Source organism: Phocoena phocoena, chromosome 1, assembly GCF_963924675.1.
Source record: "Phocoena phocoena chromosome 1, mPhoPho1.1, whole genome shotgun sequence".
Taxonomy (NCBI): Eukaryota; Metazoa; Chordata; class Mammalia; order Artiodactyla; family Phocoenidae; genus Phocoena; species Phocoena phocoena.
The window spans coordinates 52,146,553-52,164,609 of NC_089219.1; the positions used below are offsets into that span (position 1 = coordinate 52,146,553).

The 18,057-nt window shown below is 43.8% G+C and overlaps 1 protein-coding gene across 1 annotated transcript in view; it reads left to right on the forward strand.

Annotated features, from left to right (window-relative positions):
- Window positions 1-3,924: 3,924 nt before the first annotated feature.
- Window positions 3,925-18,057, forward strand: part of NFIA (nuclear factor I A) — a 406,846-nt gene continuing 392,713 nt past the window's right edge. The window contains exon 1 of the mRNA XM_065883966.1: window positions 3,925-4,028. The gene's annotated coding sequence lies outside the window, so the exon portion shown is untranslated. The remainder of the gene's footprint in view (window positions 4,029-18,057) is intronic.

Here is an 18,057-nt window from a genome sequence, read left to right on the forward strand (position 1 = left end):
GGACAAAACAGGGCCCTGCTTCCCCTGGGTCGCCTTTCTGGGCCAACTGTCTCCCCTTCTCTCTGCTGCTATCTGGAACACGCCTGTAGGTGGCGCCCTGATTCGCTCGGGGAATTTGGAGGGCGAGGACACGGGTCACCAGCTGCCTCCCCTCAAGTCCATTTTAAATAGTCCCTTGGCTGGAGCTCAGCACAGGAACCCTGGTAATGTGGACGTGCCCCCCTGCCCGGTCTCTCTTCCTCTCCCCCACCTCGCCCCTCCCCTCCCCCGCCTGGCCCCTCCTCTCCACCCCTTCTCCCCACAGCGGCTGGTGCGGTGCGGAAGCGGTCTTCCTGCGCTTCCCCCGAGGTCGGGCTCGGGAGCAGATCTCCAAGCCCTCTAGGCCGAGCCTGGCGCTTCGGGGCGGTGCTTCGGCCCCAGAGCCTAGTCCTGCCAGCCCCCGCCCCTCCCCGCTCCCTTCCCGCCCCCTCTGGTGCCGCAGCTGTAGCGGGGGTGGAGGGATGGGGGGAGAGTGTGACCCGTGAATGCTGGGCGGAGCGGGGCAGCTTTAAAAACTTCTGAAAGGCCACGTTCAAAGCCTCCAGGGACCGAATCTGGGCCCTAAGGCGGTTTCCACCAAGGGGCCTACAAGGGGGCGGAGGGTGCACCTGTAAGGGCTGGGAGCGCACTGCCTGGGAAGAGGGTCTGGGTACCCGCGAGCCCTGAAGCTTCGGCCCCGCACTCGCCACCTGGCCTCAGCCTCCTCCATCCCAAACCCTCGCCCCCTCCGGGAACCCGCGGCCCCTCCCGGGACTTTGGCTTTCATCCTCCCCGCGGGACAGCAGCGGGGCGGGGTGGGAGCCTCTTTGGGCCGCGCGTTCCCCGCAGGGTCTTCCTTCCCTCAGGCCCCTCCTTAGGAACCCGAGATTTCGCAGCAAAATTGAATTCCCGGATTTTAATTCCAATCCGCCCGGGTGGGAGGCGGCCGAGGAAGTGGGCATCGCGAAGGAGGAAACGTTCCCATTTTACCTTCTACCCCCATAAAAATCACTGGGGAGGGTAAGAAGGAAGGGAAAGCGGGAGGAGGGGCCCACGCTTGGGGAGGGGAGGTGGCGAGGGTCGCATAGTGGCGGATCGGATAGTCGTCCCGGCGGGCGGCGTCTGGAGTCGCCGATATCGCTGTGCGCCCCGCTTGTGCCATCTGGGGGCACACGGGGAGGGGCAGCCGCTGGCCAGGGCGGCTCTTCGACAGAGAGCGGACGCCGCCCCTCGCGGAGCAGAGAGGGAACTAAAGGGATTTTCATTAGTACCGCATTACGAGGATCATCAGGCCCCAAAGTCCTTCCTATAGAGGCTCTTGAATGAATTAGGTAAATGATTTGCTCCACTGGTAGTTTCTGAAGAAGACATTTTTCTCAGATCTTCTGAAATTGAGCTCTTTAGCTGGGGAGCAAATACGGGGAGGCTCCTCGTAGGACCGTTTCCACCCCTGCGGTCTCTCTGGGTGTGAATTGATGGGTGGGTTAGTGGGGACACGTGGGAAGAGGTAGACATGGAATCGAACAAAGCTGCGTGCTTTAGTTAAGGAAGAAAAAGCTGCTGAAAATAGAGTCGTTTAAAAATAAACTACATAAAGTTTATTGTTTTGCTTGGAGTCCTTTTCCCTGATCTGAGGAAGTAAAATAAGTGAGAGTTGGGTTATGTTTTTTTCCAATTAGCGTTTATTACACTTTCTCAAAGGCCTTGAAAGAATTATTTTAGCAAATTTTAAGAACAATAGTTGCTGGCATTACAGACAGCAGAGATGTGGCGAACAGATGGGTAGACGCCCGGAGAGTTTAGTTGCAACATTAACTCTTCAAATTTAGTGTTGACTTCATGTATTTTTTTAAATAAGGCAGTGTTTTTATTAACTTCTAACTTCAGGAGGTAGGGAACACTAGGAAGGAAAGAGACGGAAGGAAAAACAAAGCAATGGAAACAAAGAGAGAGACGAGATTAATTGTAACAGCCTGGTCTTCAGTGAGTCCCCAGTCGGCATCCTAATGCAGTACACATTTCTGGTAGTGTTAACTTTACCCGGAATATTGGTGGGCCTTGTCTCTAAGCGCTTCCTAAGAAAGAGCAGGCTTAAGCAAAATGTGTTCCCTTTTGTGAAGGTCTAGCACTTGCTCAATGAAGTTGCCCCCAACGGTAAAAGTGGTCCTCCTTCTCTCGGTGGCCTGAGCCGATTTCGCTGCTGTAAAATCGGCAGGTGTGTGCAGCATCCACGGCGCTAGAGCCGGGACCTGGTGAGACAGAGAAACAGATGACCCGCCAGCAGTGTCCTGAGTACCTTGCCCTGGCGTTTTAGCAGACAAGAACTGGCATGTTGAAACTGTCCATCTGATGGACAAAAGCTAAGCGATCGGGTTTCTTATAGACTCGCCCACTTTGCGCCCAGCATTCTCCCCGTATGCAGGGTGAAAGCAACATTTTTATCCCTTAAGACTAAAATGTAACGTTTAAAACAGGTTGAAAGCATGGTCAAGGGCTCAAAGGCAAGCCTGTATTCCACACAGGGCAAGTGCAACTTATCAGAGTAAAGAGCAAGAAACTTTGAAAAGTTGGAATCACCATTCAAAGAGATAGATTAAGGTGCTACAAAATAATGCGGTAACCACAGAGGACCAGAAATACTTGGGTGTGCATTTGTGTTTGTGAAGGGGGTGATTGAGACTTGTTATGCTGTTGTTTGAATGATTTGAGGTTTACAGGAAGCCGTCCTATTCTCACGAAGCTGGAAGGCTATACTTTCTGGGCAAAACACTCTTGGTGATTTCACCCTCAGAGTTATGGGATCTAAGACCTTTGCAGGCGCTCTTGACCTGAGAAATCACACAACTAGCAAACTCTGCAACTTTTCTCTTGAGTTCATTATACAAAACACAGAAACCTTGATAGCTAAATAATTTAGGGGGTGTTTTCTCCCAGAAAGAAACTGCAGGGAGAGTTTCTGGAGATGAGGGCTGTGTTAGAGCCTATTCCTTAGCAGTGGGTCAGGGGGGCAGACAACAAACTGGCACAAACACACATCTTCATCTGCACTGGCACCCTCATTCCCACCCTGGGTGCACACACTGCCAGCTAACAAGAGCTTATCCACCCCAAGTGTGTAAGGAGCAAGGCTTAATGCAGAGTCCAAATACATGCCCACAAAACACAAAAGGGGAGCTTAATTCTGGGTGTTAGGAAGGGCTATCCTGAAGAAGCTGGGGACTTCCAGCAAGCAGTGAAAAAGAGCCCCAGAGATCTGCAACCTGTCAGCTCCAGGGGCAGTCACGACATCCCACCAGTCCCACAATATCAGTACTGTGGTTCAAGCTTTGGAAACTGTGGTTTTTAATTGAGGTTGGGTCCTGCCTCCCCCCTTCCTCTTCAGCGGCCCCTCTCTGTAAGCGGATTTGCTTTTCCATGCATCGCTGGCAAGTCACTTTTAGGAAACCTTGCCTCCGCGGAACGTTTTAAACATGGTAATAATATATTGCAGTCTTACTAAGTCCCCCTCCAGAAGTGCGTGAAAGGGGCTCTGTTTTGCTGATGGATTCAGGAACTTTACTATCTGAGCAAAGGCTGGCTCAAAGAAGTCTTGAATTGACTTCATATCCACTCACGTGAAGGCAGCACATTTTGGTTTTGGGTTTGTTGTTTGGTCTGGTTTTTAACACCTAGAAGATTTTTAATTCACACAATACTCCCTCGGAAAGGCGGGGGGGGGGAAGCATTGAACTGGTTCCCTTCTTTACAAGACATCCTAGAAGTCCGTCTGAGAGAAGAGGCTGCTGAGTTGGTAGAACCACCAATTAATATGGAAAACTAGGTTGTCTGGGCCAAGTTCCCCGGGTATGAAGACGCGGAGGGGAGGGGACGAAAGTCTCTCACAGGTCGCCACTAGGAAGGGGGTGGCAGAGCAGAGAGCCCCTTCTAAAGTTCGGTTGTGCTGGGCATCCGATCTGCCTTCCAGGACACCTCGCCAGGGAGCCCCGCGGGTTTCAGCTTCCACCTCAAAAGTAAGGGTTGGTTCTGCGGCGTCGCGCCCCCTCCTTCCCCTAGGGATGTGTCGGGACGGTGGCCGAGACCCGAGCAGCGCGGGGTCAGCCCCGGGGCCAGAGGGCGGCGCCCAGCCACTGCGCGCCTCGGTCGGCAGCCTCGCGGTCGTGACCTTGTCGGGCAGCTTCTGCGAGTCCTGCTCGGTTCCTCCACCCGCCCTCGCCCCCACCCCCTCTCAGGGCCTGGAGCGGAGGATCCGCGACCTATCGTCCGGGTCGGTGATGATGGAGGGTAGAATTGAATTTATTTATTCTCATATTCCCCCAGTACCTCTGCAACTTGGAAAGTCCGCGGGCCACTGGGGACCGTCCCCGCAGGGACTCCTTGGAGGTCTCCAAAAGCTCTGCGAGGCCAGGTGCCCGCGGCTTCTGGGTGCCAGGTTGCTGCGGGCGCGGAGGAATGAAACTCGCCGGGGTTCCCACCTTTGCTTCCGGAAATTTTTTTAAGTATTATAGGTACCTTCGGTTTCCTTTCGGCACCTTACAGCGCCTCTTTAGAGGGAGTGTGTGCATGATGGAGAGGGTGGGAGTCCCCACGAGCGAAAGGGAGGAAGGCAAGCAGGTGTTGTGAAAGGCAGCTCACCCTCTTCTATTGATTTATTTATTTAGGAGATTGTGTTAATCAGATTGACAAAGTGGAGTCGAGCGCTCACGCTAGCGCTTGGAACACAACTTTTCTTCCTGCGCTTTCAGCAAGACGTTGTCTGGCTAACGGAGAACTTAACCTGGTGCCTGCAGCCCCCTCAGCTTGGGGTTGGACGTCACCCCGGGCGCCCCAGGTCTGCCAGCCCTGGATGGGGCGGTCTCTTCACCAGCCCCTGGTAAAACAGTTAGTGCACCTGGGGCTTCAGGTGCCGTAGGAGGAAAGAAGTGGGACCTTACTTTCCAACCTGCAGTGACCTAAGCCTGCCAGTTCTGGAAACACCTAATCTCCACTTCCTCTATAAAGCTTAACTGCAGCTCGCCTCTAATCCCAAATTGCAAACACTATTGGGATTGCTCCCTTAAGCATTCCTTGCCTGTGACCCTTCCTAAAGCCTGGTTCAAGTCTGCACTCTGGGGGTCATTAAGAGAGGAGAAAGAGTCAGGATGTTGCTTTTCCCCTTTAAACTAATAAATGACACAAAGGGAGCACGCCAGAGATTTGTGATTGTTTTGACTCCATAATTCAATGACAGAGATTAGGCCTGAGGTAACACATTGTGTAGGAAAGAAAGTATCACAACAGAAACAGACAGGAACTGATGGCTTGGAAACTTCTCTCCAAAGAAAACCTTGGCTTCCTACCACCTGGACAGTCAAGACACACATTAATAAGTATGCACTCAACATACAGACCCAATACTACACATTTGCATTGATCTGGTCAAGTGGAGAATTCTCCAGCTTCACAACTATTGAATGTATGGGAATGGAGTTCTGGTAGATAATGTTCTGGCCTATTCTTAATAATAATAAAGACTGCTGAGCTCCTTGCTTTAAGCTGACATCATAAAAGCCCGATAAAATAAAGTGCTTAGAGGCCTTAGTTGAAATCCAGGAGCAGATCAAAGATCCCTCTATTATATCTGACCTTGCTTTCCCTGTGTTTACACTGGAGTAATAATAACCTCTAACATTTATTGAGCTGTTGGTTACATGTGCCATGCTCTATTCCAAGCACTTTAATATGATAACTCATTTATCCTGACAACAGCGCTACAAATTAGTTGCTATTATAATCCCTATTTTATAAATGTGGGAAACTGAGGCACAACTAAACTAAATAATTTGGCTACGATTACTCAGCTAGTGCATGTCAAAATTAGTTAGTGGTTTGGTTCTAGCACCCACACTCCTGACCAGTTACTACACAGATAAGAGGAGTGTCAAAGAGTGGTCTCTGCCTGCGATCTTTGGAGTTGTTTTCTGAAAAAAGTAGACAGGGAGTAATTAATCCCCTTAATGCAGTCAATCTTGACAGCCAATCTGGCACAGAAGAACTCTTACCTACTAAAAACTTATTTTCTCTGAATTATCCAAGTAATTTAATGCATTTCAGAAACAGATTATAAACAAGAATATTGAAGATTGTTCCAATCCCAAAATCCTTTTGGCTGATCCTTGAAAATAGTCTCTACCCCCCAAAATATAATTACAAGATTACATTGTATTCTCAAAGAGCATTCATTGTGTGCTATACATACTTCAGAGCTGGAACAATAGCAGTTCTTAATATAGACACAATCTTTATTGTTAAGGACCCAGGCATACTGGATTCATCACTTTTATCACCACCAGTTTAAACAGATGCCACCTGAAGAATGTGACCTCTTTTTCTCTCTACATTAAGACCTCCTCCTGGCCCCCCATCATCATTCCCTCCTAGCTAGAATCATGCTGTCAGTGCAAAAAAAAGACCTTAGAAAGCATATCATTTACCCTCTACGATTTTTACAGATGACAAAAGAGGGCTATAGAAAGAGACCTGCCCAAGCTTACAGACCATCCCAATGTGTGGGACCCAGGACCCCACTCCCAGTTCAGTTCTTCTCCCAACCTGAATTCATCCTTAGAGTTCATAAAGGTATTTACATTGAGAGCACACTCTTTTTAAAAAGTTTTAACAACGCTTTTTTGACCCAAGATATATAAAGAAGGGGCTGTCTTACCCCTTTCTTCCTTTCAGATGTGTTCCTGGAATATCTTCACCAGATGTTTACCCAAGAAATTACAGTCGCAGAGTCTTCAACATGTGCGTGTATTTTCAAAGCAGCATTTTAGATCTGAACCCAATTAATGATTTTCTTTTCTTTCTTTTATTAAAAAGCGGGGGGGGGGGAGAATTTTAGTTTTGCCTGCAAGTGATCCGAGTCTTTACAGAGTCTGCGTTAACGTCACTCACTTTCACTCTGCGACGTGCTAGTCTCACAGTCTAGTTTTGTTCAGACTTTATTTTGCTCCAAGCTGCCTTACAAGCCACTTGTCCACGCTGCAAAAGGTGGGGGGTAGGGGTTGGGGTGACTGGCTCTTTTGCTCTTTTTTTCCCCCTTCCTATATATGAAGCAATCTGGAATCATTCCACTTGGCCCTGCGCGCGGACACACACGCGCACACACACGCACACACGTGTACCATGCATGGGTGGGCGCCTGTGGAACTGTGTAGACGCGCGTTTATGATTTAAAGTGGCAGGACCAAGAGCCGGACTGTAGCCGTGAATTATTTTGCGTGATAAATCAGCCTGATCGCCTGCTCACTGTACTGGCATTATTCACCCGAGTGCTCGGCTGTTACGGCGGACGTGCACTGCGGCAAAAACGTCCTCGGAGCCGCTAATTCTGTGGCCACGGCCGCGGCCGGGGCGGTGGCGGCGCGGGGGCGCGAGCGCGGATTGATTTTTCAAGATCACGTCTCCTTTGGTGCGGGTCGCCAAATCGAATCCGTTGATTCCAGAAGCCTCGGTGGATGCAAGCGGATTGGGTTTTGTACCTGAGATTGTTAAAATACTTTTTTTCTTTAGAAGGAGGAGCCCAGCTGTTAGTGCAGGAAGGGAGATATACCTTTTCTGTTCTATTTTCCTTTTACGTTTGGGGAAAAAAATGAAAATGGCTACCACCGCTTCCCGAGCACAGGGGAGGCCAGACCTTTGCAGAGAGGGAGATGTTGCTTGAAATCCTTTTTCTTTCCTCTCTTCCTCCCTCCTTCGCCCCCATCCTCCTGTCTGCTCTGCGACAGCCCAGGGAGAAAAAATGGTCCTAGGCACTTGTGCGGGTCATCTGTCCTCACTCTCGCTCTTTTGTTTCGACAAGTAGTTACCTTTTTTTCCTTCTTTCTTTCTTTCTACAAACTGATCCTTTTCACCTGGTTTCAAATTTTTAATAAAAACGTGTCCGGAACATATCTGATTTGTCTTCTGCTTAAACACCCAACATTGCAGCGGTTGAACAGCAGCGAGGGTAGGGTGAGGGCAATCTCCGGACCCGATCTGTAGAGATCCCCTGGGGCAGACACAGCCCAGTGGTTACCTATACCTTTTGGGGGGGGGGGTTGTCTAATTAACAAATTAGTTACCAGATGTGTATTGACGCCTGCGAGTTTTTAAAAACCACATTGAGAATTTCACTTTCACGTGTTCGTGATTGTATTGCTCTTCTCTACAGCCGAGCATATGGATCCTACCAGACTAATCATTTACATTTAAAATGTGGGATTCCAAAGACTTGGGAGGCGGCTTCGGCGTCCCACTTTGTTTGCAGGAGAAAACCTGAGTATCTTTCCAGAGGGTAGGAAACCTTTTCCATTCGTGAAGGTGGCACTGACATTATTTATCCCAGATTTTTACTTCTCCCGAAGCTGCCTGCAAAGCTACGGGGGTATTTGCCAAATTGGGAAGATAATTGCAGTGCCCATGTGTAATGACACAGTGGTGCATAATAATAATTTAAGCAACTGTTTTTGTTTACTGTGATGTAACTTTCCCAAAGTTTGTTGGTAGCTTTAAGGGGTTTAAGTGCAGAGCAGCTTGCCAGTGAGCAGCTGCCCTGAAGAAAGTGAGCGTGATTCAGCCCTCCCACCTGGGATCTGCAGTTCCCATCTTTAGCTGCAATCCCAACCTGTAGGTCCCAGGAGTAGGGTGGAAGGAAAAGGCCAAGCTGATGACTTGGCTTTACCTGAAAAAGTCTGCCTGAATTGTCCATGACTTGGAAGAATACTCCTGTTCAAGGCAAACTAAAAAGCCAGAGGCAGCAGTGCTGTGAAAATCCAGCTCAGTTAAATGGGAGCTGAAATACAGCTTTTTAATGAGCGTGTCTCAAGTAGTAAAAATGAGTGCAAATGAATTCAAAACCAACCACCGTTTTGCTCCACCATTTCAGACATACTGAGTCTGTCATGTGTTCAGGCTGCTGTTTCACAGCCCATGATGTGTAGACAGTGCACAATTTACATGTTATAATGACTTGGAGATAAACGAGTGTTTTAATTCAGTCGTTAGAGACAAATGAAAGTAAGTTATACATCTAAGTCCACAGAAAGGCGGCCTAGCAACTCAGAAGCCCACTCTCTCCCAGGCAGCAACACTTCCACTGTCATTTTTTCTTAGAGACCCAGATTCCAGGACCTCAGAGTTGGGCATGAATCTGATGTATAACTATAAGTGATATACCAAAATGTATTAGTTCACACATGGACATATGAAAACTAAAAAATGAAGAACTCTTTGTTGGCCATTAGGCAGGGCTGTAAACTTAGGAAATGCTTCCCTAAAGTTTATCTGAATTAATACTTTTTTGTGATATCTTCTGTATAACCATGATTTGTCATTTACAGAGACCCTATTCGGGCAGGAGAGTTAGCTTTCTAAAAATTTTGTGGTATCAAAGTTTTTTTTTTTAAAGGGGAAAAAAATCACAAACTAAACTTTCTTGTTATAGGAAAAGTTTAGTAAAATTCTTAATGTGTTGCTGCTTTAGAACTAATGTGAACAGGCATTTCCTTTGATGATAATAGTAAATATCTGAACACTATTAGCATTAGTTATGGTATTTTCTTAGTTAATTGATCGTGTTTTTTATTTTCAAAGTAACTATTTCTGATAGTGAAAAACTTCAGATTATCTCATAATCGGCATTGTGGGATTGCTCTATCAGTGAGGTGCTTTTTAGCTTTCAATTTAGGATTGTTGTGTTAAACTTTCATATAACAAATTGTGAAAACAGAAAGGTTTTTCTGTTTCTTTTTGTTTTTTGATTTCAAAGTTAATTCAATTATTTTATCTACAGTCCATGGGAGTCTATTACTATTGTACCTAGCAATTCATTAAGACTGACAGTAAGTAATGTTATATAATACATTTTTTTAGAAAAATTAAAGCAAAGGACGTGAGCAAATTGAGACAACTAGAGTGATCAAGTAACAATATCAAAACAATACAGACACTTGTAAAATTATGTGTTTGGGTCATTATTTACATTCAAATTTGCAAAAGAAAAAGAACAAGGAAGATGAGCTTTATAAGCCTTTCCAATTAACCCTTAGCTTGGGAAATAACAGGTGTCTGTATCACTGTAATTATCCACTGAGAAAAATTCTTTCCTGGTCATGCTACATGCCCCCCCAAATTCAAGTAGTATTTTAACTAGCGCCGATATTGATATTGCAATGAGTCTTTCTTTCAATTATCTGCAATATAAAATTCAATTGCATTCTCAAATTTTGACTTTGAGAAACTAAACTGAGCATGAATCATTATATTTTTAACACACTTTGAAACAAGTATCATACATATTATATTTTCAGGATGTACTCAAATATTATACCTCCACATGATGCAGGATTTACTACAATCTGATGTTCACATAGAGACTTTCAAAAGTTAGTCCTACTAAGGTAAGGCACTAGATTTGGAGGGAGAGCAGTGAGGTAGGATGTGCCTTATTATTTGGTACAATGTCATGTGCCATATGTTTTAACTCACCTGAAGAAGGTATTCTGTGCTGGCCTTCTGGCAAATAAGATAACCCAGCCTTGCCTAGAGTCACTTGCCTCTTTGAAGACCAGATCACCACTTACTTGTCCTGCGTCCCCAGAACATAATGTAGTGCCAGGCTACTGCAGCATCCAGTAAAGGTTTCCTAGCCTTGAGTTTATCTGATAGTTCAATTTTTTCTTAATTTTTGACAGTGGGTGTAAATTTTGGAAGTGGATAGGGCTAGTAGAAATACTTTGGCAGAAAACCAGTTGGGAAAATTTTGTTTCTATCTACTATCTCATGACAAATTAAAATATATTTGATTTATTGTCAACTTTATAGCTCTTGGGAGGACTAGCAAACTAATAGGAATAATGTTAAAACCAGAAACACTTACCATTCTTTGGCTTCATTCTTGAAGAAGCACTTCTTTTTTCAATATACTAAAAACATACCACGAACCATACAAACTTTAATTGTTCGGCTCTCAGCCTGGACCTGCTTGCTACAAGCTGGCCATTTCAAGCATCCTCGCCAGACTAAAGCACTCTTTATAATTGGTTCTCCTTGCTCTCATTTTGGTTTTCTTTCCTTGGTAAACACAAAGTAAAAACTATGCCAAACTGCCAAAATTTATCGAAGGCAAATGCCACCCTTTTCGGCATTATTTTACCCGACGAGGCATGAGTGATTGAACGCATCTTAATATCTGCAGTAAAGCAAGGCATTATTCTTGCATACTAAAACTCAGAGTATTTTTCCAAACAACTTGGTTCTGCATTCGTGTGATCTAAGATAGAAACCAACTCCTTTTCTTCACCCATTAAAAATCATGGTCTTCAAGGATCATTTGTTGTTTTCATAGGTATACAATCTGCTGGTGTAGCACAACTCATAACTTTCTTAGTAAAGAAAACAAGAGGTCTATAAAAAAGGAAAACAGCATCACTGTGTATTTTTATGATTTTAGAATACTACATTATTTATATAAAGAACATTATATAAAGCCAGAACTAGACTAATTGCATCCCAATTAAAGAAAAACTCCACTTAATTAAATATGAATTTTCTTAAGTTTTCTCATAAAATATAAGGTATTATATTAATATGTGATATTTAATTTTCTAGTATTGCAGATAAAGGGATAATAATTTCCTATCAGAACTTCTTTAAAAATTGCTTTAATGTCATAGTCCTAAAGTATTAATTGGCAAACTAATGACCTGAAGACAACAATACATTCCCAACCATGGTGAATAGTTTTTACAGTTTAGCAAAAATGGTGGCCAAATATTTTTCAGCGTAAGGAGAAGTACAGTACAGTATTATTTACCAAGATGAAATAAATTTGATCTAAATGTCTTTTGTTCCAAGTTAGGCCCTGGGACATCTTGACTAATTTTCCCACTTTCAAAGCAAAAGGAAAAATGAGGCAAGGGAGCAGAGAAAGAATAGGTTCACTTGTTTTGAACCCCTGCAATCTGTTCTCCACCTTGTTGTCAGAGTGATTTTTCTAAACAAAAACTGATCTCATTACCACCTTCTTTATGCCCTTCAATGGCTCCCCATTAATGTTAGGATAAAGTCTAAAATCTTAAAATTTGATCACTAGGCCTGGAGTGTTCTGACCCATACTTACCCCTTCAGCCTCCTCTTGGTACCTGCCCTTCAACTAGCTTGCGGTTCATTTTATTTTTTCTTTCAACTATTACCCCAGCCTTCCTTCTCCCCATTCCCATTCCCATTCCCATTCCCATTCCCCTTGGATAACTCTTATTTATCTTTGAGGAAAAAAACCCCTGCTCTGACATTCAAACAGCATTTCCAAAATGAATGAATGAAGAAATGAGAGGATGAACTCATATACCAAAGAGAATATGCAGAGTTAGAGACCTTTAGAATTTCAAAGGACCTTGGATATCAACTAGCTCAAAGATATCATTTTTCAGATGAGCAAACTGAGAGTGGTCCTGAAAATACAGGTGGCTTTAAAGATCACACAGTTAATAGGAGAACTGAGAATAGAATCCAAGATTCCTGATGCTCATGAAAGCAACTCTGTAAATGAAATGTCATTAAATACTTTGTTCAATTTTTTCCCAAAGCCAAACTAAAATTGCCATTTCCTCTCAAAAAATTAAAAATAGAATTACTATATGATTCAGCAATTCTGCTTCTGATTATATACCCAAAAGCATGGAAAGCAGGGACTCAAACAGATATTTATTTATACCCCATGTTCATAGCAGCATTATTCGCAATAGCCAAAAGGTGGAAACAACCCATGTTTCTATCAATGGATGAATGGATAAACAAAGTGTGGTATATACTTACAGTGGAATATTATTCAGCCTGAAACAGGGAGGAAAATCTGGCACATGCAATAACATACATGAATTTTGAAGACATTATGCTAAGTGAAATAAGCCACTCGCAAAAGGGCAAATACTGAATCATTCTACTTATATAAGGTACCTAGAGTAATCAAGTTCATAGAGGCAGAAAGTAAAACGCTGGTTGCTAGGGGCTGGGGGGAGATGGGAATGGGAAGTTACTCTTTAATAGATACAGAGTTTCAGTTTGGGATGAAGAAAAAATCCTAGAGGTGAATAGTGTTAAGGGTTGCACAACAATGTGAATATACTTAATGCCACTGAACTGGACATTTAAAAATGGTTAAAATGGTAAGCGTTACGTATATTTTACCACAACTAAAAAAAAAAAAAGATCGCCATCTTCCTAAGCGTTCTACCAGTACAGTGTCAGATTGTGCCCCATCTCCCTACCCTGACCCACATAGGCATTTTTTTTTCTGGAATGGTTTTTTTTTTTTTTTCTGTACGAGGACCTCTCACTGTTGTGGCCTCTCCCGTTGCGGAGCACAGGCTTTAGACGCGCAGGCTCAGCGGCCATGCCTCACGCGCCTAGCTGCTCTGCAGCATGTGGGATCTTCCCGGACCAGGGCACGAACCCATGTCCCCTGCACTGGCAGGCGGACTTTCAACCACCGCACCACCAGGGAAGCCCCTCTGGAATGTTTTTGGTTGACTCATAATCGTGATTCTTAGCCTATTAACTGGGCTTTGAAGCAAGCTACACACTTGTTACTGCTAGTGTACCCAACACAATAACAACAACCGCAATTCTATAAATTCCTTTGCTGGTGTTCCCTTTGCTGATCCCATTTTGAGTCACCTTATGAAAGAGAAGGGGAAGCTAGAGAGCTGAAGGATTGAGGATGGAAAAAAGAGTCTGAACTTGGTGCCCATGCCAACTGGGTTGTCCAGTTCCTGTTTCCTTTCTATCCATACTAGTTTGGGGGGAGTGGGATATGATCTTAAGAATATTAGAGTGAGTGTGGGGAATTCCCTGGCAGTCCAGTGGTTAGGACTCTGCACTTTCACTGCTGAGGGCACAGGTTCAATCCCTGGTCGGGGAACTAAGATCCCACAAACTGCGTGGGATGCAGCCAAAAAAAAAAAAAAAAAAAAATTAGAGTATGAAAAACCCCAGGGCCATAGGGGTCAACCTCAACTGGTTCTCTCCTTTCTTTGTTGCTGATGTTCTGGGACCTATAGTCACTGCTGTCAAACCAATAGCGGGTACATTCTAATTTAGCGGTATCTGGAACACTAGTACCACTAGCCCAGGGCACTCAAGCTACAGTTGAGGAGTTCCTAAATTAGTCATTTTAGAAGATGCCATCCTTCCTACTTCCTCTGTCCTTATGCTGGCTGGAATCTCATCCAGCGATTGAGTACATGGTTCCATGCCTCATAGTGAAGCTTGTCCTCTTCAGGACAACCTGTGTCTGTGTGTATGTATGGCAGCAGTAGTGATGGTGGTGAAAGGTTATGTATTACAACTTTGCAGACCTCAGAATGTCTGTGTTGCTTTTGAACAACCCTTCTTGAATTTGCATTTTATAATCATATGAATATTGTATATTTCATATGTTTTTACCTTTCCTTTTTTTTAAAAAATAAATTTATTTATTTATTTTTGGCAGTGTTGGGTCTTCGTTCCTGCGTGCGGGCTTCTCTAGTTGTAGCGAGCCAGGGCTACTCTTCATTGTGGTGCGCAGGCTTCTCATTGCGGTGGCTTCTCTTGTTGTGGAGCACGGGCTCCAGGCGTGTGGGTTTCAGTAGTTGCAGCACACGGGCTCAGTAGTTGTGGCTCACGGGCTCTAGAGTGCAGGCTCAGTAGCTGTGGCACATGGGCTTAGTTGCTCTGCGGCACGTGGGCTCCTCCCTGAGTAAGGCTTGAACCCGTGTCCCCTGCATTGGCAGGAGGATTCTTAACCACTGCACCACCAGGGAAGTCCCTACCTTTCCTTTCTTAAGTTGATTAGAAGGAAACTCAAAGTCAAAATTGCAAGCCAACTCTAGAAAAGTACATAGGATCTCACTGCGTGTATTTTGGACACTAACCTTGGCTTTGATTTTATCTTATTTCTATCTTAATAGTCTCTCACTCATATATAATGTGTATGTATATATACATATGTGTATATGTATATACACACATATATGCATATACATGATATATGTGTGACTATATGACATATATATGACTGGTATGTGTCTGTATGTGTATAGCTATAATTAGACAGAGATAAATAGACACAGATACACATATACAAACCCACACATCCCCACTCCAAAACATTTTTGAGTAGAGGCAGGATAAATACGACCAACTAAATATCCATGTTCTTGATTCTGTGCTGGATGATAAACAACTGTTGGTGGTACAGGCCTTCACAGAAAAGAAACCCAAATTGTTGTACAGTTTTGCATTCATGATTTCATTGAATCCTCACAAAACTTCATGATGTAAGCGAGGCTGATGATATTCACATTTTACAGAGAAGGAAGCCAGAGGGAGAGGTTGAACTGCCGGAGGCCACAAAGAGCAGAGAATAGAGAACCAGACCCCTCACAGCTCTTCCCACCAAGTTGCAGTTGCTGCTCTCACCCCCATCCTCATTTATTTTTCCTCAGAATTATCCTTGAACTGTCTGAGCACGTAGAGGTAAATCTTTCAGGTACCTGCCTGGATTTTACAGCTGTCCCTTCAATTTAGATAATTAACCATTTTCTTTCTCTTATCAGATTCACAAACAGTATTTCTTCACTTTCCCAGGCCTCTTTTCAACTTTGATAGCAGAGATAGTTATTCACTCCTTTCCCATTCCTGCAAAATATCCCTTGCATGATGTAATGAAACTGGCACTGAACTGGGGATTAATTCTTTACCAGCTGTGTGGCCGTGAGCTAGCTACTTCACTCTGCTAGTTTCAGTTTTATCATCTGTGAAATGTGGTGGTTGGAGACTTCTGAGGTCCCTTTCAGCTCTTCTTCTGTGAATTGGGAACTCGTACTTTGCTACCTTCACTTTAGTCATGATACAGATTTCCTCCCTCTGGTTGTCCTAGCAGCTCAGTTGTGCACCATCATCTTTGGTCTTGAGGAATTTCTAGTTTATTATGGTGTGTGTCTAAGATAAGAAGGATGGGTCTGGGGGTGGGGGAAATGGGGAGTTGTTATTCAACGTTATTCATCGGCTCTGCTTGATGAATAAGTTCTAGAAATCTGCTGTACAATTTAGTGCCTAGAGTTAGCAATACAGTACCGTGTCCTTCAAGATTTAAGAGGAGAGACCTCAAGTTGAATGTTCTTACCACAAACAAAAGTTGGGGTGGGGGACAAGGAAATTCTGAGAGGTGCTGGATATATCTATTACCTTGATTGTGGTGATGGTACCATGGGTGTTGGTATACGTCCAAACTCATCAAACTGTATACATTAAATATGTGCAGTTCTTTGTATATCAATTATACCTCAATAAAGCTGTTGTTTTTTTTTTTTAAAAAAAGGATGGGTCCATGTGTTTGCCTTTGATTATGATTAGAGCCCACTAACTGTTAAAACAGTACTTAAAAAAATTGGAGACTGAACTTTTTCCCAAGTCAGACACATCATAGCTAGAGCTTTGGGGAGGAATGCTAAACAAATTGAATTCTATTCAACCACTCACTATGTGAATGACCTTGAGTAACCCCTACAGTTTCCTGAGCCTTAGTTTCCTCGATTGTGTGGTGAGAATGACAATGGCTGACTTATCCAGAGGACAGGTAAAGGTGAGAACATATGTGGAAGGCCTGTGACAAACTCAATGTCCTACTATTTTGATACTTAAAATTTCCACCTGGTAATAATGCCACATCTTGCATGAGCCACACTCCTGACCCTGTATTTCATCAGACTACAAGGCTGGAAAGCTAACAATTTGTTCATCTATTCATTCACATGTGAATTTGCCCAACATTTATTGAGGATCTACTATGGCACTTTGCTTGTAGTTATACAAGGATGAATGAAGTCATCACACTTTCAAGGAGCTCATAGTCTAGCAGACAAATGGACAAACAAATAACTAATATACAATATGTAGAGAGCTGTCCTAGAGGTGAGTATAAGACATTATCGAACATGCAGGAGGGACTGATGGATTCTGCCAGGGGAGTTGGGAAGTAGCATTTGGTTCTCGAAAAAAAATGAGTGGAACCCATTTTTTAGGGATTTCTGGACAGGAAAAAAGCACACAAACAAGGGAAGAGACGAATTAACATGTATGGTGTGTTCAGAAAATGATGAGAAGAGTGGGTCATTTAGCGTGGATGGGACGAGGGGGTATCAGAGAGAATTGCGGCAGGAGGAGAGTCTGGAAAAGGAGGGTGATAATAAAACCAAATGTGATCTGTACCAAGTTGGGGAAAAACCATAACATTTTAGAGAGAAATCCAAAAGTATCATGAGACTATGTTATAATCTTGACTATTAGCTATAGTAAAGGCTAGGCTGCTATATCAGAGGCCTCAGAACACAACAGTTTAAATACGATCTAGGCTGGAGGAGCAGCTTTGCTCCATGAGGTCGTTTAGGGACACAGGTTCCCCTACCTTGCTGCTGTCTTGTCTCCTAGGGCATTGTCCTGGTCTTTTTCACTGAAGTTCAGTCTCTAACATAGCCTCACTGCAGTCCTTAGGTCAAAAATTGACAAGAAATTTCTTTTAAGCAAGTGACATGGAGCTTGGACTCAGAAATTCTGCTCCCATTCTATTGAGAAGAACTTAATCATGTGTCATGCCTATCTGCAAGGAAGGCTGGGAAATATAGGCTCTAAACTGTTCATCTATGTCTCCAAAAATAGGGAACAGATTTAGGGGAGACAATAGTCTGCCACAACTTGCTTATTTGGAAGCCTCATCAAATCCTAGATTTAAATTTGCTTCTAGTATTTATCCTTTATATTGCCATGTTAGATCTCTAAATGCCAGTGTTGATTACTTAGCCTAAAAAGTACTTTGGATGATCTAGGATTTACCAAGCAAATCAAGAAAATGTGAAATATATCTGTGTGTTCAACATTCAACTTAGTTTGGAATTTTAAATTTATTATGAGAAAAATATTGCAATTCTGAATCATGTTTCTAATTCTGTAAGACTCTGATGTTCTAGTCTCCATATCAATGCC